Source organism: Papio anubis, chromosome 2 (assembly GCF_008728515.1).
Source record: "Papio anubis isolate 15944 chromosome 2, Panubis1.0, whole genome shotgun sequence".
In the NCBI taxonomy this organism is placed as follows: domain Eukaryota; kingdom Metazoa; phylum Chordata; class Mammalia; order Primates; family Cercopithecidae; genus Papio; species Papio anubis.
In genome coordinates this window covers 63,304,517-63,327,294 of record NC_044977.1, presented here as the reverse complement: position 1 = coordinate 63,327,294, position 22,778 = coordinate 63,304,517, and the positions used below count along the sequence as shown (strand labels likewise).

Below are 22,778 nucleotides of genomic sequence, written 5' to 3'. Positions count from 1 at the left end.
GGGAAAAAAAAAAAAGCTGTAGACTTCAAACTGTTCTACAGGGCTGCAATAACCAAAACAGCATAATACTGGTACAAAAACAGACACATAGTGTTGTGGGAAGTCAGGGACCGCAAACGGAGGGACTGGCTGGAACTGTGGCAGAGGAACATAAATTGTGAAGATTTCATCTTAATGTGGACATTTATTAGTTCCCAAATAATACTTTTATAATTTCTTATGCCTATCTTTACTTTACTCTCTTAATCTTGTTATCTTCGTAAGGTGAGGATGTACGTCACTTCAGGACCGCTGTGATAATTGTGTTAACTGTACAAATTGATTGTAAAACGTGTGTTTGAACAATATGAAATCAGTGTACCTTGAAAAAGGACAGAATAACAGCGATTTTTTATGGAACAAGGGAAGACAACCATAAGTTCTGGTTGCCTGTGGGGTCAGGCAAAAAGAGCCATATTTTTCTTCTTGCAGAGAGCCTATAAATGGACGTGAAGTAGGAGAGATACCACTAAATTCTTTTCCTAGCAAGGAATATTAATATTAATACACTGGGAAAGGAATGCATTCCTGGGGGAAGGTCTATAAATGGCTGCCCTGGGAATGTCTGTCTTGTGCAGTTGAGATAAGGACTGAGATATGCCCTGGTCTCCTGCAGAACCATCAGGCTTACTAGGGTGGGGAAAAACTGCACCCTGGTAAATTTGTGGTCAGACTGGTTCTCTGCTCTCAAACCCTGTTTTCTATTGTTTAAGATGTTTGTGAAGACAATACATGCACTGCTGAACATAGACCCTTATCAGTGGTTCTGCTTTTTCCCTTTGTCCTGTACCCTCAGAAGCATGCAATCTTTGTTAGACCCTTATTAGTAGTTCTTCTTTTTTTTTTTTTTTTTTTTTTGAGGCGGAGTCTTGCTCGGTAGCCCGGGCTGGAGTGCAGTGGCTGGATCTCAGCTCACTGCAAGCTCCGCCTCCCGGGTTTACGCCATTCTTCTGCCTCAGCCTCCCAAGTAGCCGGGACTACAGGCGCCCGCCACCTCGCCCGGCTAGTTTTTTGTATTTTTAGTAGAGACGGGGTTTCACGGTGTTAGCCAGGATGGTCTCGATCTCCTGACCTCGTGATCCGCCCGTCTCGGCCTCCCAAAGTGCTGGGATTACAGGCTTGAGCCACCGCGCCCGGCCCAGTAGTTCTTCTTTTTGCCCTTTGAAGCATGTGATCTTTACACCTACTCCCTGTTCTTACACCCCCTCCCCTTTTGAAACCCTTAATAAAAACTTGCTGGTTTAAGGCTCAGGCAGGCATCATGGTCCTACCGATATTTGATGTCACCCCCAGTGGCCCAGCTGTAAAATTCTTCTCTTTATACTGTCTCTCTTTATTTCTCAGCCGGCCGACACTTATGGAAAATATAAAGAACCTATGTTGAAATATTGGGGACAGGTTCTCCCAATAACACAGACCAATGGAATAGAATAGAGAACCCAGAAATAGAGTCACACTCTTACAAACAACTGATCTTTGACAAAGTCAACACAAATAAGCAATGGGGAAAGACTCCCTATTCAATAAATAATGCGGCAAAAACTGGCTATCCTATGCAGAAGCATGAAACTCGACACCTACATATCATCCTATACAAAAATTTACTCAAGATGGATTAAAGACTTAAATTTAATACCTACAACTATAAAAAATCCTAGAAGAAAATCTAGGAAATACCATTCTGGACATTAGCTTTGGGAAGGAATTTATGACTAAGTCCTCAAAAGCAATTGCAACAAAAACAAAAATTGACAAGTGGGACTAAAGAGTTTCTGCACAGCAAAAGAGACTATCTATGACCAGAAACTATAAACAGACAACCTATAGAATGAGAGAAAATATTCACAAACTGTGAATATTGAGAATTTATAAGGAACATTGAGAATTTATAAGGAATTTAAACACATCAATAAGCAAAAAGGAAATAATCCCATTAAAAAGTGAACAAATTGAGAATATAGGAAGTGAAAAAGTGAGCAAACTGAAAAGATAGGTAGTGATATATAAATTTTTTTTAAAAGGGAGCAAAGGACCTAAAGAGTCACATGTCAGAAGAAGACATACAAGCAGCCAACAAACACTGAAAAAATGCTGAACATCACTAATCATCAGAGAAATGAAAATCAAAGCCACAATGAGATACCCGTCAGAATGACTATGATTAAAAATTCAAAAAACAACAGATTCTGTTGACTTTGGAGAGAAAAGGTAATGCTTATATGCTGTTGGTAGGAATTTAAATTAGTTCAGCCACTGCAGAAAGCAGTTTAAAGATTCCTCAGAGAACTAAAAATAGAACACAGTAACCCAACAATCCCATTACTGTATATATATATATCAAAAGGAAAATGAACAATTCTATCAAAAATACACCTGCACCCCTATTTTCATCACAGTACTACTCACAATAGCAAAATACATGAAATCACCCTAGGTGCCCATTGATGGTGGATTGGATAAAGAAAATGTGGTACATATACACCATGGAATACTATGTAGCCATAAAAAAAAAAAAAAAAAAAAGAATGAAATCATGTCATCTGCAACAACCTGTGTGCAGCTGAAGGCCATGCCAAAAACCATATGTCCTCACTTATAGGTAGAAACTAAACACTGGGGACACATGGACATAAAAAAGGGAACAATAGGCACTGGTTAATACAAGAGCAGGGCGGGAGGGAGCAGTGCAAGGGTAGAAAAGCTACTTATTGGGTACTATGCTTGCTATCTGGGTGATGGGTTCATTCATACATCAAACTTCAACGTTACATGAGATACCCCTGTAACAAACACTCACATGTACCCCTGGAACCTAAAATAAAAGTTTAAATTAGAAAAACTTTGAGAATTGTATAATCCTCAGTGTTTGTCTTTTTTGATCTATTTCAAAACTTACTGACGGCAAACAGCTTTTTTGGGGATGGGCATTTATTAAAACAATCAATGTCACTGCAGTTGTCTGAAGTGCTGATAACAGTTGGAGCAATCATAAAGCTTACCAAAATCTGAAAAGAAAAAAATTGGTGAACAATATGCCCATAGAAGTCTATGAAAAGCTACAAAATAACTAGGAATCTAGTAGGCCATTCTGCATATGTGTAGGACTGTCCATATGCCTGGAAAAGACCTGAGAAGTCCTAATCTCATACCTTTAGCTGCCCTTGAGGCTCTCTGCACAGAAGAAGTAAAAGCTGAAGTAGAATTACAAACTGACTTCTTTATCCTTGAAGGCATACCCAAATAAGATGAAGTCCCTGGAAAATAATGGTAGATTTATTGGTTCCATGCTTTTAAGAAAATGTCTGTCCAATCACTAGTTGACCACTAAGCTAACTGAGCAGAGATTTCAGAGGCTCCACATGACAAAAAGTATAGAATTAGTTTAAAAAGTCACTAAACAGACCAAAAGTATGAAAAATAAGCAACAACAACAACAACAAATAGTAATAAGGGGCAGATTCTGATTTTGAAACTTACCACATTGTATTATTTATGATATCCAGGTTTTGTTAAACAATATGAGACATGCAAGGAAACAAGAAAGTACGGTTGATATACAAAACAACAACAACAACAAAAATGCAATCAAAGAAAGTGTCACTGATAAGCCCAGTTACTGGGCTTATTACAAAGACTTTAAATTTGCTATTTTAAATATTCACAAAGAACTAAAGCAAACCATGTGTAAACAGTCAAAAGAAAGTATGAGAATGATTCTCACCAAACAGATAATGTGAATAAGGAGATAGGAATTTTGTTTTTAAGAAAATAATCAAATAAAAATTCTGGAGTTGAAAAGTATATTAACTGAAATAAAAATTCAATAACAGGGACTCATCAGGGAATTTTTTTTCTGGCATAAAAAAACAATAGCAAATTTGAACAAAGTTAATTTTATTATCTAGTCTATAAAAAAAATAAATGAAGAAACATGAATAAGACCTGAAAGACTTCTGGGACAAAAATCTGGCATACAAATGAACATAGGCATAATGGAATTCACAGAAGAGGGAGAGGGAAAGGAGCAGAAAACATATTTGAAGGAATAATATCTAAAAATGTTTCAAATTGATGAAAAACTCAATCTACACAACTAGGAGCTCATTATTTCCAAGGAAGATAAACCCAAAAAGATCAATGGCCAACCACACAATAATTAATCTATCCAAAGTCATAGACAAATAAAATTTTGAAAGCAGCAAGGGAGAAGTGACCTTACTCTGCACATGGCATTCTCAATAAGATTGTTTATTTCTCTTCAGTACCATAGAAGCCAGAAGACAGTGGTATGACATGGTCAAATGCATGATCAAAGAACTCTATATCTGGCAAAATTGTCTTTCAAAATTAATGGAAAAATTAAGGCAGTTCTCAGACACATAAAAAGACTTTATGGATAGAAGACCCTCCCTACAATAAATATAATAAGGGGATGTCTTCAGGCTGAAAAGATTTTAGACAGTTACTTGAATCCAAATGAAAAAGAAAAGATCACCAGTAAAGGTAACTATATAGATAGATATAAAGAACAGTATAAATTTATATTTATTTGAAATATTTTTATTCTGTTGATTTAGAAGATAACATTATAAAGCATATAAAACTATGCTGATGAGATTACAGTATATCAAATATAGTTTGTATGACAAAATAGCACAAGGAAAGTGGAATGGAATTGTTGATGGCTGTTGGGAAACCTCTGTTCTTCTCTTCTTGTTTGAAATAATTTAAGCAAGCAACACAAAGCAAAGGAGATTGCAGCATAGAGCAGTTTATTGAAAAGGAGAAATAATACTCTGAAAGTTAGGTCCAGAATACACAATACACCCTGAGAGATGATTCGAATTGTACTGCTTGTGAGGATGAGACAGTGTTGACTGTTACTGGAGAAACTCCCTTTATGGGAGTCTTATATGATTATTCATAAGGGGATTGGAAGAGGTGTTACCAATAAGCATGTTCTGGGTAGTCCTCTGGGTGCACATGTGCAGTGGCTGTAGATGCTTGTTCATACATCATATTTCTCATTAGCACCTTAAATCTCCACACAGGGGTGTGCTTTTTACTATCATAGTGAGCAAAGGGTCAGTCTGAGGAGAGGTAAAATCAAAATGTGCATGTTGTCTACAGGGGAAATTCCCTACTGTAGATAGTTGTGCTTGAATGAGTTTGACTACAATGTGAATGCTGTGGTTTATTGTATTGACTGTGCAGTCACCATAGTTGCCACATAGCAAGGACATGTTTACTTCCTTGACTACTTATCCTGCCTCAGAATGAAGCTGTATAGGAATAAAATTTATGCTATTGAAGTCAACTTGGTACTAATCCAAACAAGATGTATATAAATCAAGATGTTAATTTTAATTTTCAGGGTAACCACTAATAAAATAACTCAAATATAGTGGAAGAAAAAATAAAGGTATTTAAATTATACATGAGAAAATACATCTACTTAATACAAAAGAAAAAAGTGATGGAAAAATGGAGGAGGAAAAAGATATAAGACATACAGAAAATAAATAGAAAAATGGAAGATATAAATCTTTCTTTTTAGTAATTATATTAAACGTAAATGGATTAAACACGCCAATTCAAAGGCAGGGAGGCAAAATGAAAAAAATAAAAGAAAGAATGAGCCACCTATGTGTTATCTATAAGATAAATATTTTAGATTAGAGACACAAATAAGTTGAAGTTAAAAGATAACATGAAGATATGTCATGCAAACAGTACCCCAGAAAAAGCTGGAGTAGTTGTATTGCTATCAGGCAAAATATTAAGTTTGTGACATAACTATGTATTACTTTACGACAAAAAATATTACTATAAGCAGAGAAGGACATTTATAATAATAAAAAGTTTAGCCTTTTTAGAAGACATAACAAATTTAAATAACAGAGATCATATAAAGTATGTACTCTAACCACAGTAGAATAAAATTTTAAATCAATAACAAAAGAAAATTTGGAAAATTACAATTAGTTTGAACTTAAACTATAAGCTCCTAAATAACCAATAGATCAAAGGAGAAATCATAAAGAAAATAGAAAGTACTTCAAGATGAAAAAAAACCACAACTAAAATTTATGGGATACAGCTAAAGCAGTGCTTAAGAGGAAATTTATAGTTGTAAATGCCTATATTTTAAAAAATTAAAAGTCTTAAATCAATAATCTAAACTTCCACCTTAAGAAACTACAAAAAAAGAGCAACTAAATCCAGAGTTAGCAGAAAGAATAAAATAAAAGAACTATAGTGGAAAACATAAAATACGGTATAAAAAAGAGAGGAAAGAAAAACAAAAGTTGATCGAAATAATCAAAAAAATTGACAAACTTTTAGCTAGACTGATTAAGAAAAAAAGAGAGGACTTAAACTGACAAAATAAGGAGTGAAAAAAAATGTACATTATCACTGCCCTTACAGAAATAAATATTTTACAATGGAATACCGTCAACACCTCTATGGCAACAAATTAGATAATCTCGATGAAATGAACAAATTCCTGGGAAGACACAAACTAATGAAGCTTACGCAGTAGGAAATCAAAAATCTGAGTAGATCTATAACAAGTAAAAAATAAAATTAAAAGGTAATAAACAAGAAATCCCAAAAAGAAAAACAAAGGACCAGATGGCATCACTGATTAATTCTACCAAATGATTAAAGAATTATCATCAATCCTTCACACACTGTTCTGCAAAGTAGAAGAGGAAGAACTAGTTCCCAACTCATTCCATGAAGCTATTCTCTGCCACCTAACCCAGACAAAGACATCACAAGAAGAATAAAATAGAACATAGACCCTTATGAATTGAAATGTAAATATCCTAAAAAGTAAACTGAATTTGAACTGCCCATGGGAGACTTTCCTAAAATCTTGACCCACAATATCATGAACACAACATTTTTTATACCATTATATTTAGGGCTATAGTAGAATAGCAGCAAATAAGTTTATGTGTATGCATGTGTGTATTACATATAACTATACTATATTATTATGTATTATACATGTAACAATTATAGAAGATTAGACAAATCTAGTAATATCTAATTAATATTTAATTTATTGCAAATCTAATAAGAGTTAATTTATTGTTTTTATTTAACAGTAATGGGAGTTGAGACCCAAAAATATGTGAGTTGTGGAAAGTCATTTAACCCCTACACGATCAAGTCTGAATTTGAACCCAAATATCCTAGACAATACTTCTCTGGAAGCTGGTATTACGTGGATATTGAACCAATTCTTCATTTGTCTCAGATCTCAGAAAATGTAAAACTTTAGAAAAGGATATGAATATTGTACATAAAATAAGGGGCAGACATTTCTTTTTCTTCATTTTATAATCTAGAAATAAAACCTACATAGGAAATTTATATGCATGTTTGTATGTTTGTGTTAAAGTATATGAACATGTATTTTATTTTCAAGGAAGAAATTATTTTCTAAATAAGGACAAATCTCCAATTCTTAAAGTATCCATCAGAATGTGATTCAATAGGTTTTGCAAAATCCTAGTTCAGATGTAACTTAATCACTAGTCATTATTTTGATGTGGGCCATACGTAGGACTCAACTGCTCAGAATTCTTAGCCAACAAGGTAAGTCCTTGACAAGTTGTAATGGACTTGTCTATTTTATTTTGTTTTTTAAAACAAAACCAGTGTTGAAAAGAGAAACTTGGTTAGAATTTCCGTCTTTTTTTATAATGGATACTTTGGAAGAAAAGGAAACAAAAGGCTGTGAATAAGGAAGATTGTTAAGTTATACTTTTATGCATTTTATCCCTCCCTTCATTACACAATATTTATTGAACATCTATTACTTGTTAGGCATGCTGGAGACAGGCAGTAAACAAGACAGCCAAGTTCTCTATCCTTATTTCATTGTGGGAGAGAGAACCAATCAAAGATCACAAGGAGACAGGATGAAAGAAGGAAACCAGCCAAGTTACTACTAAGTAGCGCAACTGAGAGATATCTGTATTATCTACTGACCTTATGATGGCATCAGTAGAGATGGAAGGATGCGAATAAATATGAGAAATGCTTGGAGGCTGAACACAAGTAGTGTAATTTGTGTATTATGTTTGTTTGTGTTATATTGTTTTATGTTTCATATCAGTGATGTTACTTAAAATATGCTTAACCACATATCTCTATTAAAACCAAATATTATTTGCTCTTCATCATTGTAAATTTTTAAGTATTTTAGTGATAATACATTTTAATAAGTTTATTAAATCATTTTCAAAGATTTTCTCAAACATGAACTTAATGGAACTTACTTTGTAGATTATTAGCTTTCAAAGTCACAGAAAACAAAATGGAGAGAAAAAAATCTCAGGTTTGGTAAGTTGCTAGATACGGAGAACTTTGGTTCTCTCTTTTTGCCCTAAACACAAGTGGCTGAACATTTTCAAACTTAATGCTTAATAATGGAAATGAAAGTGATACCATTGGCATTGGTGGTTGTTTGTATTTCTGCTAGATAAGTCACTTGAATGAAATGACTAAATCAAGTTTGTGGTACGGACACAGATACCACCACCCATGGTATCAAAGATGAGTACCTAAAAGAGTTTGTAAAAATTACTGATAGGCTGAATTTATATTTTTCAAATGATATGCATATAATAAATTAAAATGTCAATATTTTAAAATAGTCACAAATATTTGTTTATTTATTTTTATTATTATTATTTTTTCCTCTGAAGTCCTTGCTCTTTATTGGGCAAGGGGTGAGGGAAGCAGACAGACTGGTTGGAGGTAGTAGACAGGTATGTGAGGACAAAATGCTACCCGAAAGCTAGCCAACCCATACTCCATTGAAATGGATGCTAATGCCCTTCAAACTCTGGGCATTGGTTTCACACACATCATCTTCCAGGGATAAAAGAAGGGGTTCTTGTAAAGCTTCTTTTTACCCTCAACCATGGAGGCCAGTTCTGAGTTCTGGTTTTCCTAGGACACTTCTAGTCACAAAGATCTCTGGACTGATCACGCATGGTGGAGTGGCAGGGTGAGTGTTTCAAAAGGATAAGTAGAACCAGAGTCCTGCCCAAGCTCTGTTACATCAGTGCCTCCGTATGGCCTCCCAGCCCAACCAGAAATTGACAGAGAGGCATGTATATGGTGAAAAGATATACACACATTTAGAATTAGCCAGCTGGACTCAGTTTAAATGATCCCAATTTTGTTTGCAACATCCAAAGCATCGTAATCACGCAGTCAAACATATGCCTTCTTCTCTCCATCAGGCCGAATCAGGGTGTTGACCTGACCTTGGCCACATCAATGTCATAGAGCTTCTTCACAGTCTGTTTGATCTGGTGCTTGTTGGCTTTAACATCCACAATGAACACAAGTGTGTTGTTGTCTTCTATCTTATTTGTGGCCAACTCAGTGACCAGAGGAAACTTCATGATAGCATAGTAGTTAAGCTTGTTTCTCCTGGGAGCGCTCTTCCGAGGATACTTGGGCAGCCTCCAGAGTCGCAGTGTCTTGGGCCTCCGGAAGGTGGGTGATATGAGGATCTTCTTTTTTTGTGTGACTGTGGACACCTTTCAACACTGCCTTCTTGGCCTTTAAAGCCTTCGCTTTGGTTTCGGCTTTAGGAGGGGCAGGAGCCTCCTTCTTCGCTTTCGGCGCCATCTTGTGAAAAGGATATTTGTTTATTTTAAATAATTAGTTTCTCTCTTTGCACCTACTTGAAATTATCAGAGAATGGAAATAAGATGAAATAAATTTAAATGATGAAACTAACATTTTAAAGTATATTTTGATTGTTGCATCCCGCTTGTAGGTATTGAAGAGATGTAAGTTATCTAGTTCCACACAAAGCTCAGTGAATAAAAAGCATAAGGCAAAGTACAACTTTTCAATGTATCAGAAAAAAAATATATTCGAAATGCCATGTGCGAAGTGTATGCTCAATTCAAGGTGTTGAAACTATCAAGCCTCATGCAAGCTTTTTCTTAGCTTCTGTAATACCAAATAAGCCCTGCTATATGTCTTGATTTACCATGAAAGTTAAGTGTCACATTTTAGGCAAATAAAAATTATTAAAATTTGACAGCTGGCAAATTATGCTAACATCTGGTAACAAATCATTCTTGACAGTTCAATAGTACACTTCTTATTCCATAGCTATTAATATTATAAACAGCAAAATGCAAAAATTATAGCACCCAACTAACATATTCCCTGAAGTGATAGAAGGAAAGGACTGTTTATCTTAATGTGTAAGAAATGTCATCTTTTCACATCTGAGGTTTGAAGTAGATTGGAACTGAATAACTATAAACATGGGTGGCATCATGCAGTGCCACAAGCTAAAAAGAGATTTGAAAATTTCTGAATTTGGAGTGACATGATGATACATTTACAGTATGTGGAGGGAGTAAAGTAGTAAGAATAGATTGTAACCAATAATAGTAACAATAAAATGACATTACATGCTTATTCATCACTCATCTGGTACAATATCACTTTCTTGGTTAAGTTGGCTAATAGTTACATATAACGGAATTTCTAACTGCTGCTTTAACAAAATCAAGTTCTAGAATCTAGTAAGTGGTTAATTCCTGTCTGGCTCAAATACCTGGCATTGGGATATGGATGTTCCTTGCTCTCACCCAACTTCTTAAAGGAGGGAAAGGAATTTTACTTTCAGCTTTTATTTTGATAGTGGTGGTTTGACCCATAAGTCAGTCTCATTCACTTAGAAGTGTTACAAAAAAAGGAATATAATACATAAAAATATAATCTTAACCAAAACTTAAATTGTGTTTACAAAATAAAAGCTGAACTGGGATGGGGGCATCTGGATTGTAGTTCTGGCTTGGTGGTCTAAAAATCTCTGTCCCTCCATGAGTGCAATTTTTTTTTCTTTTTCTTTTTAACTTTTATTTTAAGATCAAGGGCACATGTGGAGTCTTCTTATATAGGTAAGCTCATGTCACAAGGGTTTTTGTCACCCTGGTATTAAGCCTACTATCCATTACTTAGTTTTCTTGATCCTTTCCCTCCTTCTATGCTCCACCCTCCAGTAGGCCCCAGGGTCTATTGTTCCACTCCACGTGTCCATGTGTTCTCATCATTTAGCTCCCACTTATAAATGAGAACACACAGTTATTTGGTTTTCTGTTCCTGTGTTAGTTTGCTCAGGTTAATGGCCTTTAGCTCCATTCATGTTCCTGCAAGGACATGATTTCATTCCTTTTATGGCTGTGTAGTATTTCATGGTGTATATGTGCCACCTTTTCTTTATCCAGTCCACCATTGATGGGCATATGTGTTGATTCCTTGTCTTTGCTCTCGTGAATAGTGCTGCTGCGAACATACGCATGCATGTGTCTTTATGATAGAATGATTTATATTCCTTGGGTATATACCCAGGAAAGGGATTTCTGGGTTGAATGTTATGTCTGTTTTTGGGCCTTTGAGGAATTACCACACTGTTTTCCAGATGGGTGAGCTAATTTACACTCCCACCAACAGTGTATAAGCATTCATTTTTCTCTACAACCTCACCAGCACCTGTTAGTTTTTGACTTTTTAATAATTGCCATTCTGATTGGTGTGAGATGGTATCTCACTGTGGTTTTGATTTGCATTTCTCTAATGATCAATGATGCAGAGCTTTGTTTTTGTATGTGTTTTGGCTGCAGGTGTGTCTTCTTTTGAAAACTGTCTGTTCATGTCCTTTGCTCACTTTTTAATAGGGTTATTTGTTTTTGTTTTTGTTTTTTTTTCTTGTAAATCTGTTTAAGTTCCTTATAGATGCTGGATATCAGACCTTTATCAGATGCATAATTTGGAAATATTTTCCCCCATTCTGTAAGTTGTCTGTTTATTCTGTCAGTATTTTACTGTGCAGAAGCTCTTTAGTTTAACTAGATCCCATTTGTCAATTTTTGCTTTTGTTACGATTGCTTTTGCTGTCTTCATCATGAAATCTTTGCCCATTCCTATCTCCAGAATGTTTTTATTGCCTAGGTTGTCTTGCAGGGTTTTTATAGTTTTGGGTTCTACATTTAAGTCTTTAATCCATTTTGAGTTGATTTTTGTTTTTATGCAATTTTCTTACTGTAAAATTAGAAGATTTAAGGAACATAAATTCTATAGTCATTTATAACTATGGAATGCATGTGCTCTTAACTTAGATCAAACTCCAATTGAATTTAGAAAATCTAGTCAACCAGGAACTAATTGATTAAACTTGCTGAATGATAAATGTAGAGAATTTTACTCACTCATACTTTTGTGTGTATCAATCACCAAGATCATATAATTAAGCAAAAGCAATGGTAGCTCTATTTTTTAATATACATGCAATTTTTAAAGAAAAATACAGTACCAAGTACAATATGAATTAACATAAGCATTTTATACCTTGATGAGAGACCCCAGGTATAAAATAACACTTCTAAAATGGTATCTTAAAGAACTATTTTATATATAGATATATTTTAGGAAGCTCCTGTGTTTTGTTTCTTGTTTGGCTGTAAGACTGCAGAGTTGAACATTCTAAAAATAATCAATGACTGAGAATTCATTTGCTTTACCACATTTATAGATAATTTATGGATGGTTTTTCACTTCTCTAACACTCAAGCCTCAATTCATTTTCAAATACATCAAGTGTCATTTTAAGTATACAGTGGGCTCTTAATGAAATTTTTGTGTCTTATCTTTTAAATGTTTCAGAGATTTTTTTATAAAACTTGGTAAAAAAACATACCAGAGTAACCTTCAGACATTTTTTATATTCTATAAGCTGAAATTAAACCACATGATTTTTAAAAAAAGAATTTAAATTCCAAACCATATTGCTTTATTACAGCAACAGAAACTTGTGCCCTAAATCAAATGCCCTATAAAAATATAAAAATATTGTATTTTAACTTTTTGCAATTTTAACAAAAGCTGTTCATTTGAGTTAAAATGTCATTTTATTCGTAGTTTTTCATTATGCATACTTGTCATTCTTTTTCCTTTTCTTTTTTTTTTTTGGAAAATTTAAGATTTGCAGAGGAGAAATTACAAAAAACTATACTCTTTTGTTGTTGCAGTTGAATGCTAGATTAATAGAATAGTGAATCTTCATAGCTGATGACTGCATACTTAAACATTAGACTGTAGGGTCGGTAAATTTAGTTTTATTTTACAATAAAGTTTATTTAGATTGACTGTTTATGAAGAATAGCATCCTACTTTCTCTAAAAGTTTTCTTCTTTGACTGAGGACGTTACTAAATTAAGCTGCTCACTTGTGAGGAAGATCTGCTGGTTCAAATGCCAGAGCAATGGGCCACCTGCTATAACAGAGAAACCTCATTGTTTTAAAGAGGTTAGCAAGCCTAATGGAAACTTGGTTACTGCCATGCTCTCACAGACTTGAGATTTTCTCTTGCTTCCTTCTGATATCCACCTTTGCTTCTGGCCTGATACATTTAAAGAATTTGGGAAAGAGAATCACTGAGAAGCAGGGGTTCCACTGCCACTACTATTTCAATAGCGGAGGTGGTGTGCTATAGAAACTTGGAGGATGGGTTATGTTATTAGCCTACATTCTTTATCCCTTTGTTATAGGATCTTTGAGGTGCCGCCTTTCCGGCCAGAAAGTTCTGTGGCCAGTGGTGCCTTTGCCTGAGTTTTGCTTGAGCCTGCTGGGCTCATTCTGCCTACTCAGCCTGGCAGGCTGTGCTCAGCTCATGCTACCAGCCTGGATCCCTTGCCTCCAAGGAAGACTGAGTCAGGAGTAGAATGGTGAGAGATGTGTGAGCAAGCATCGGGTCTGGTCACACTGTGCAGCCAGGCAAACCAGCTGCTGCCACAGGGTGGGCAGCTCCAGGTGCTGGCATGGGCTTCGGCTCTCTACAAGCCTGCAGCTGCACCAGGCACATAGCAAGCAGTTTCTCTGACTGGCACTAGGGAATGTGGTGGTGCCTGGAAGCTTGGAGATGTCAAAAACCGCAGGGCTTCAAAGAGGTAGTCACAGCCCTGGTTTGGGGAGCTCCCAGGTCTGGGCTCCCCGAAGGGCTGCAGCTCTTCTCTCCTTCTCTTCCCCCTCAACATGGAGAGCAAGAAGTATGTTTCAGACCGTCTTGTGTTACCGCAATTTTCGCCTCGCCATTTGGCAGGTCCTGAAGTTTTGTCCTACAACCAGGAAGAATGAGTTCTGCAGACAAGCAAAGGGTGAGCAAGATGAAGAGGAGCTTTATTGAGCTATAGAACAACTCAGTCTCTCACAGGGGGCATCTCCTTTCCACAGCCAGGGTGTCCCCTGAAATATTCAGCTCCCAGCAGAGCGAGTAGCTCCTCTCTGCAGCCAGTCCTTCTGATGTCTGTAGCTCTTAGCAGAGAGGAGCCCCTGGAGTGTGTAGCTCCATTTTGCAGCTGGTTGTCTCCACATCTGCTCAGCTCTGGTTGAGCTGGGGCTTTTACTGTGCAGAAGCTCTTTAGTTTAACTAGATCCCATTTGTCAATTTTTGTTTTTGTTACAATTGCTTTTGCTGTCTTCCTCCCCTTCCTGGAGGAAGTGTGTGCTGACTGGTCTACAAGCAGCAATAGGCGGGGCCAGAAAAGGAACCACAAGTTCCCATTCCCGTCCAGGGGACTGGCAGCCTGGACCCCAGCCTTCAGGCCCTCTGTGACCTGAAGGTGGAGCCTCGCTAGGGACCCACCCCCTTCCACCCAGGAATCTGTCTACTTCCTGCTGCCTTTCATGGCACCCAGGCTGCAGGTGCCAAGGGGCGGCCAAGGTACTCAGCTTTATGGGACAAGCTAGAGCAATGTAGTGAGGAATAGAGATGTAATAGTTGAGGGTTTAGCAATTTTAAATAGGGCGATATTGATAGACCTCAATGAGAAGAGGGTGTCAGGGTGAAAAATCAGAAGTGAGGAGACTTCTGGTTTCAGCTCTGACATGTAAAGGACTTGGAAGTCATTACTCTCATCCTTACAACAAGAAAAAGGCTGAATGGACTGAAAATCAGTTACTTTTCTTGGACCCATCAGATAAGTAAGGTTAAAGGGAAACCTGCCATCCTGAAATATGAAGATAGATGTGAATCCAGAGAGTTACAGAAGACACCTACTCATCTGGAGTAGCAGCTGCTAGAAACATAAATTAACATCAACCAAATAAATGGTAATTTTGTTAGATTGCTGGAGGCTGAGTGTGAATTGACATGCTTATGGTGTTGGGTCTAAAAACAAACCAACAAAGCAAGGTCACCTAGATTTTCTCCCATGTTATCTTCTAGGAGTTTTATAGTTTTGCATTTTGCACTTAAGTCTCTGTCTAGAATCTTTTTATTTTCACATGGACATCCAAATCTTACAATACCTAGTTTTGGAATCTGTTCTCTTTTCTCCAGTGAATAATTGCCTTTGCTTCTTTGCCAAAGATCAGTTGACTATATTTGTTTAGGTCTATATCTGGGCCCACTCTATTCTGTTCTGTTGATCTACTTTTTTCTATTCCTCTGCTAACATTGTGCTATCTTGATTACTATAGCTATATGGTAAGCCTGGAAGTCAGATAGCATAAGTCTTCTTTTTTGTTCTTCTTCAATATTGTATTGACTGTTGCAGGAGGTTTTTCAGTTGTTGATTCTTTTAGATTTTATACTTACACAACCATGTCATCTGTGAACAAAGACAGATGATTTATTTCTTTGCCATTTATATTTATATATACTTTAATTTTCTTATTTTACCAGTTATGACATTTGGTACAATGCTGATAGGAGTAGTAAGGGAGAATGTGCTTGCCTTGTTCTTATTCTTAGTAGAAAAGCATACTGTTGCTCATCATGAAGTATAATGTTTGCTGTGGGTTTTACGTAGATACTTTTTGTCAAAATGAGGAAGTTCCCCATTATCCTAGCTTGCTGAGAATTTTTATCTTGAGTGTTAGATTTCATTAAATGCTATTTCAGCATATGTTGGTATGGCTATATGATTTTCCTTTTAGTCTGTTGATGTGATGGGTTACATTGATTTTCAAATGTTGAAACAATCTTTCCTATCTGGGATAAATCTTTACTGATGGGGGGAGGGGAGTTTAATACATGATTGGATTCATTTTGCTAATACTTGTGGAGGATTTTTGCATCTATTTCATGTTTGTAGTTTTCCATTCTTGTAAGGTCTAACTGGCTTTAATATGGAGTAATACTGACCCCATAAAATGAGTTAGTAAGTTTTGCCTATGTTTCTATTTTTTTGGAAAATATTGTAGACAATCAATATGATTTCTTCCTTAGGTATTAGAATTCACCAGTGAAGCCATCTGGGCTTGGTGCCTCGATATTATTATTTGGAAGGTTATTAAATATTAATTCAATATCTTAAGGCCTATTAACATTACCTATTTCTCCTTGTGTGAGTTTTGTAGTTTGTCTTTCAAGAAATTCATCCATTTTATCCAAGTTATCAAATTTGTGTGTAGACAGTTGTTCATAATACTCCTTTATTATTCTTTTAATGTCCATGGAATTAGCAGTGATGCCCCTATTTCATTTTGGCTACGAGTAATTTTGTCTTCTCTCTTTTCTTGTTTTGTTAGACTTGCTAGAGGTTTATCAGTTTTATTGATCTTTTCAAAAACACAGTTTGTAGTTTATTGATTTTCTCTATTGTTTTCCTGTTTTAAACTTCAATGGTGTCTGCTATAGTTTTTACCTCTTGTTTTTTTCTGGTTGCTTCAAGTTTATATTTGTCTTCTTTCTCCACTTTCCTAAGGTGAAGCTTAGATTATAGATTTATATTTTTGTTTTTTTCCTAACACATGGATTCAGTGCTACTGATACTCTTCTAAGTACTTTTGCTGCATTACACAAAATAAGGAATTATAACTTACATTATTTTTATTTAGTTCAAAATATCTTTGATTTCTCTTGAGACTTCTTTTCTGCCCCATGTGTTCTTTACATATTGTATAATCTCCAAACATTTCACTATTTTCTATCTTTCTGTTAATAATTTCTAGTTTAATTGCTACTGATTTCTAGCATATTTTGTATGATTTTTATTCTTTCAAATTTGTTCAGGGTTTGTTTTATGGATCAGAATGTGGTCCACCTTGGTGACTGCTCCTTGTGAGCTTGAAAAAAATATGTATTTTGGTGTTGGATGGAGTATTCTATAATTGTCAGCTAGATTAAGTTGATCAAAAGTGTTCTTCAGGTCAGCTCGATTCGAACTTTTGTTCTGTGACATTGTTAAAAATGAATGAAAAAGCAAGCGACAGACTGTGTGAAAATATTTGCAAAACATATGTGTTATAAAGAACTTGCATCTAAAATATACAAAGAACTTTTCATATATAACAATTTTAAAAATCCAATTAAAACATAGGCAAAGATCCGAACAGACACTTTACCAAAGAAAATACACAGATGGAAAATGAACATATGAAAATTTGTTTAACACGATTGCCATTAGGAAAATGCAAGTTAAAGTAATAATGAGGTACTAGTCCACACCTATTAAAATAGCTAAAAAAGAAATTCATGACAATACCAGTTTCTGGTGAAAATGTTGAGCAAGAGGACCTCTTGCTCATTGCTAGTGGGAATGTAAAGTAGTGTGACTGCTTTGGAAGACAGTTTGGTAGTTTTTACGATTAACATTATCTGAACACATGATTGAACAATTATTCTCCTGGATATTTCCCCAATTGACTTGAAAAAGAATGTCCATAAAAATCTGCACATACAATTATAATAGCTTTATTCATAACACCAAAAGCTACAAGCACCCCAAATGCCATTCAATATATGAATGGATAAACAAACTGTGGTACATCCATACAATGAAACATTACTTAGTGATGGAAAAGAAATGACCTATTAAGCCATGAGAAGACTAAGAAATCTTAAATAAATTTTTGTAATGAAAGAAGTTTGTAAAAGTTACATAATGTATAATTCCAATTATGTAACATCCTGAAAAAGGCAAGACTATACAGATAATTAAAAGATCAATCAATACATGCTTGAAAGTTGGAGAGTGAGACAGGAGTAAATATAGGAATCACAGGCAATGTTTTAGGGTGGTGAAACTATTCTGTATGATAATATAATTGTGAATATATGCATTTGTCATAACCCGTTGAAATTTACAGTGCAAAGAGTGAACATATCTTAATGTGTGCAATTTTTAAGAAAATCATTTAAAGGTGCAAGAAAATCCCAGGACAGCATGCAAAATGTAATAAAATAAAACTGGATTACTTACATATGAAGCAACATCTTATATCAATGATATTGATACAGTTAGATTTATATCTGCCATTTTATGTTTTGTTTTTTTCTGTACATTTCCTAAATTTTTGTCCCTCTATTCCTACTATAATCCTTTCTTTTGCATTAAGTGAATGCTTTCTAAACTAACATTTTAACTCCTTGAATAATTTTTTACTATATTTTGAGAGATTTTAAAAAATGATGGCTCTTTGATTTACCATACACGACTTATCAAAATCAGCTCCACTTTTACGCTAGCGTGTTTCCAGGGGCATATAGAAGTATCACTCCTAGCTCTAGCTCTATTCCCTTTCTTCATTTTTTGTGTTATTGTTATACATTTTACATCTATTAATGCTAATCCAACAACAAACACATTGTTATAATTATTATTTTGTTTTATTTTATTTTTGCCTTTTAAAAAGTTTCAGATTCAGGGGGCACCTGTGCAGGTTTGTTGTATGGGTATATTGTGTGATGCTGAGGTTTGGGGTACAGAAGGCCCTGTCACCCAGGTGGTGAGCATAGTACCCAATAGGTAGTTTTTCAGCCCATGCTTCCACACTCCCAGTAGTCCCCAGTGTCTACTGTTCCCATCTCCATGTCCATGTGTATCCAATACTTAGCTCTCACTTATTAGGGAGAACATGCAGTATTTGGTTTTCCGTTTCTGTGTTAATTTGTTTAGGATAATAATAATTATTATTTTAAAATCTGTAGTCATTTTTAGGCCAGTATAGTTGTGCTTCCATCCACTTACTTTGTACTATTATTAAATATTTGCAAATATACTATACTTCTGTATGTTATGCCCTATAATGCATTGTATACATATTGCTTGATGTAATTACTTTTTAAATCATTTAGAAAAGAAAGCAGAAATATGCATTTGTACCATCTTTTATAATTACATAATTCCATTTACTGGTACTCTTTGTTTCTTCATGTGGATTTGAATTACCATCTGGGGTCACTTACTTTCAGCCCAAAGACCTTTCTTTAGTATTTCTTGTAAGACTAGTCTAATAGGCTTGATATGATGTGATGAAAATGGCACTTTACCTCAGTGGGTCTTCCTCTCAAAAAGTTGTAACACAAATGAAATCATAAGAAATGTCAGATAAATCCCAACAGAGGTATATTATACAAAATATAAATTTTTTAAACTGTCAAGGTCATTAAAAACATGTAGTGTCCTGAGAATTGTCACAGCCAAGAGAAGCAGGAGTGGACATGGTGACTAACTGTAATGTGGTATTCTGGATGAAACCCTGAAAAAGAAAAGCGTACTTAAGTAAAAACTAAAGAAATATGGATAAAGTATGGGCTTTAGTTAATTATACTATATCATCGCTGGTTCATTCATTATGACAAATATACCATACTCATGTTAAGATGTTAATAATAGGAGAAAATGAATGTAGGGTATATGGGAACACTCTGTACTATTGTCACAATTTGACAATAAATTTTAAACTATTCTTAAATATAAACTTTATTTTTAAAAACAAATAAGATAGGGATTCTTCAGTAGGTTAGCTATCTCTGGATAAGTCATTCCTAAGTGACAGATCAGCTGGTGTTAAGACGGAAATGTGTCTATGGTGTCTGGGGCACAATGAAGAGACCAGTGTGACTGGAGTGGCATGAACATGAGGGAAAGTCATATTGGAAGTTAGAGAGGTAACAGAGGAGAGGAAGAAACATCTTTTCATGTTTAGAGGCCACTTCAAGGACTTAGATTTTGTTGTAACTGAAATAAAGAATCATATGTGGGTTTTGAAAGGGTTACTGGCAGTTTTATTTGAAATAAACTGCAGAGAGGGAAAGAATGCAAGGGTGGAAGCAGAGATACTGGTTGGAAGTCTTACAGTAATCTGGAAGGAGTTGGTTGTAGCAGTGGGAACAATGAGAAACACTTGACTCTGGATATATTTTGAATATAGAGGCAGTAGGATATTCTGACTAGCTGTGGGGTATGAGAGAAAGAGACATGTCAAGAATGACTATAAAATTTTGGGGATATCTGCAAGGTTAGAATTGCCATTAGCTGTGATCCAATTGGAGAAGGTTTGGGAGAAAGGTTGGAGGCTCAGATTTGAGCTTGTTTGGCTTGAGATATGTATTTAATATCTAAGTAAAAGGTATCAGGAAGCAGAGGGGCAAAGAAACCTGTAATTCAGTAGTGAGATCCAGATTATAGTTATAAATTTCTAAGTAGTTAACATGTAGATAGTGTCTAATGCCATTAGATTGGATGAGGTCACAAAGGGAATAAATAAGGAAGTCCAAGAAGTAATTTATTAGAACATACACTATAAAGAGATCAGGAAAAAGAGAAAGAGATTCAGAAAGAGCTGTCAATGAGGTAGGAAAAGGAGGAGAGGAGGAGGAGGAGCTGGAGAGAGGTAAAAAGAAAGAAAGAGAAGAAAGAGAAAAAGAAATATTTCCAGGAAGAGAGATGTCTGCTGCAGCAAATGCTACCACTGGATCAATAAGAGGACTGAGGATTGACTTTGAGTTCAGTAATATGAAAGTCACAGCTTGGGGAGGGGGTGGTAGAGTACACACCTCATTGATCACAGAGAATATAAACTATTTCAAATAGCTTTACTGAATATAGGAGCAAATAAAATGACAAGAACTAGAACAAGGAAAGTGTAGTAAAGATAGTTTTGTGTAGATGAAAAGGATTGCTGTCTCCTATACAAGTAGAGGACTGGTCTTGGGTAGGAGTGTGGACAGTGCACCTATAATAAGAAATGTGAAAGCAAACCAGGTTGGTACTGGTGCTGCTGAGGTGGGTGGATGTGATGGTGAGAGTCTATGCAAGATCTCAGTCAATGGTTTTCATTTTCTACCACTGTATTATTAATGCATTACTATTTCCTCCCTAATTTATTTGAGCATCAAAACAATGTTGAGATATATATATATATATATATATATATATATATATATATATATATATTTTTTTTTTCTTTTTTAAGACTGATTCTTGCTCTCTTGCCCAGGCTGGAGTAAAATGGCACAATCTCAGTTCACAGAAATCTCTGCCTCCCAGGCTCAAGCAATTCTCATGTCTCAGCCTACCTTGTAGCTGGGATTACAGGCACGCACCACCATGCCCGCCTAATATTGTGTGTGTGTGTGTGTGTGTGTGTATTTTTTGAAGAGACAGGGTTTCACTATGTTGGCCAGTCTAGTCTCGAACTCCTGACCTCAAGTAACTCGCCTGCCTTGGCCTCCCAATGTGTTGGGGTTACAGGCATGAGCCACAGCGTCCAGTCTCAAATAAGATTATAATTGTAAATTACCATGTGAAAAAGATGATTAACCTTTATACCACATTCCATTTTTGATACATTCAGACAATGAATAAATATCATGATGTCACAGACAATAACATCTACTCTAAATTGAACACTTCCTAAGAGCAGTGTTCTCTTTAAATTAGCAATTCTTAGACTTTTTTCTTTCAGCAAAACATTATAATGAGATGACAGATTCAAACTACTCTTTCTTCAGTGGAAAAACAGATCATTGGAATTAATGGCAAAACTAACCCTCTCTGAATGAAATATCTTAATAAAATATTATCAGGGCTCCCTGGAATGTAAATAAATCATTGGCTGCTTCTGGAACATACAACTAAAAACAGACACAAAATCCGTTGCCAGCAAGGCAGTTATTGATCATCAGTAATGCCTGTTTGTGAATCATCACTTGATCCCTAACCAATGCTCAGCATAAGGTAATCAATAAATGATTTGATGAGCACATGAATGGATGGAACTAAATCTCATGGTACCCTAAATAGTGACCTACAGTCAAGATTCTCTAATGTAGTTAATTGAAAGAGAATAAGGAGAAAATATCTATTTATAAGAAAAGTTATTGTAAAAGCTTGCCTGTAGAATGCACCTTTCTCATCAAAGCAAAGGAGATAGAAATTTCCTAATCAATGTAACCCCTCCCCCCGAACAAAACAAATAGAGAATAGGAAAGAGGGAAGTGGGAGGGAAAAGTAATTGAAGAAATCGTGTGTTTTCTTGTAACTATTTGTCAATTTTCAGCTTTCCCCTTGCCTTTGACTTGACTTGCATTTGTCTACACAGACCTGAGACAGTGACTTACTACTGCATAATTGATAATGCTAGGTCTCCATCTGTAGGGGCTTCTAGATTAAGGAACAATATAGATTAAATTCTCACATGTGGTATTTGTATACTCACCTACAAACATACACATCCATGAGTACCTGCTTAAACAGTCACTGATCTTCTTTACATTCCCATAACATATCGATAAATGTCTATAATAAAGATCAAAATAGTTCTAAATCCTGGGAAAATCTTATGAGGGAAAAATGCATTTGCATTGTCTCCCTGGATAGAGGAATGTTTAGCCGGAAGTGTCTTGCTGATCTGTGTCATTTGGGAGATCAGAACTATTTCTAGAGGAGTATGTG

The 22,778-nt window shown here is 35.5% G+C and overlaps 1 long non-coding RNA gene and 1 pseudogene across 3 annotated transcripts in view; one reads left to right on the top strand and one right to left on the bottom strand.

Moving 5' to 3' along the window:
- The window catches only part of LOC103881958, a 116,632-nt gene that overhangs the window by 30,149 nt on the left and 63,705 nt on the right, over positions 1-22,778 (top strand). For all 3 annotated transcript variants that reach the window (XR_004182128.1, XR_004182127.1, XR_004182129.1), the window contains exon 3: positions 7,158-7,276. This is a non-coding gene — a long non-coding RNA (uncharacterized LOC103881958). The remainder of the gene's footprint in view (positions 1-7,157; positions 7,277-22,778) is intronic.
- LOC116273752 lies at positions 8,766-10,052 on the bottom strand (annotated as a pseudogene).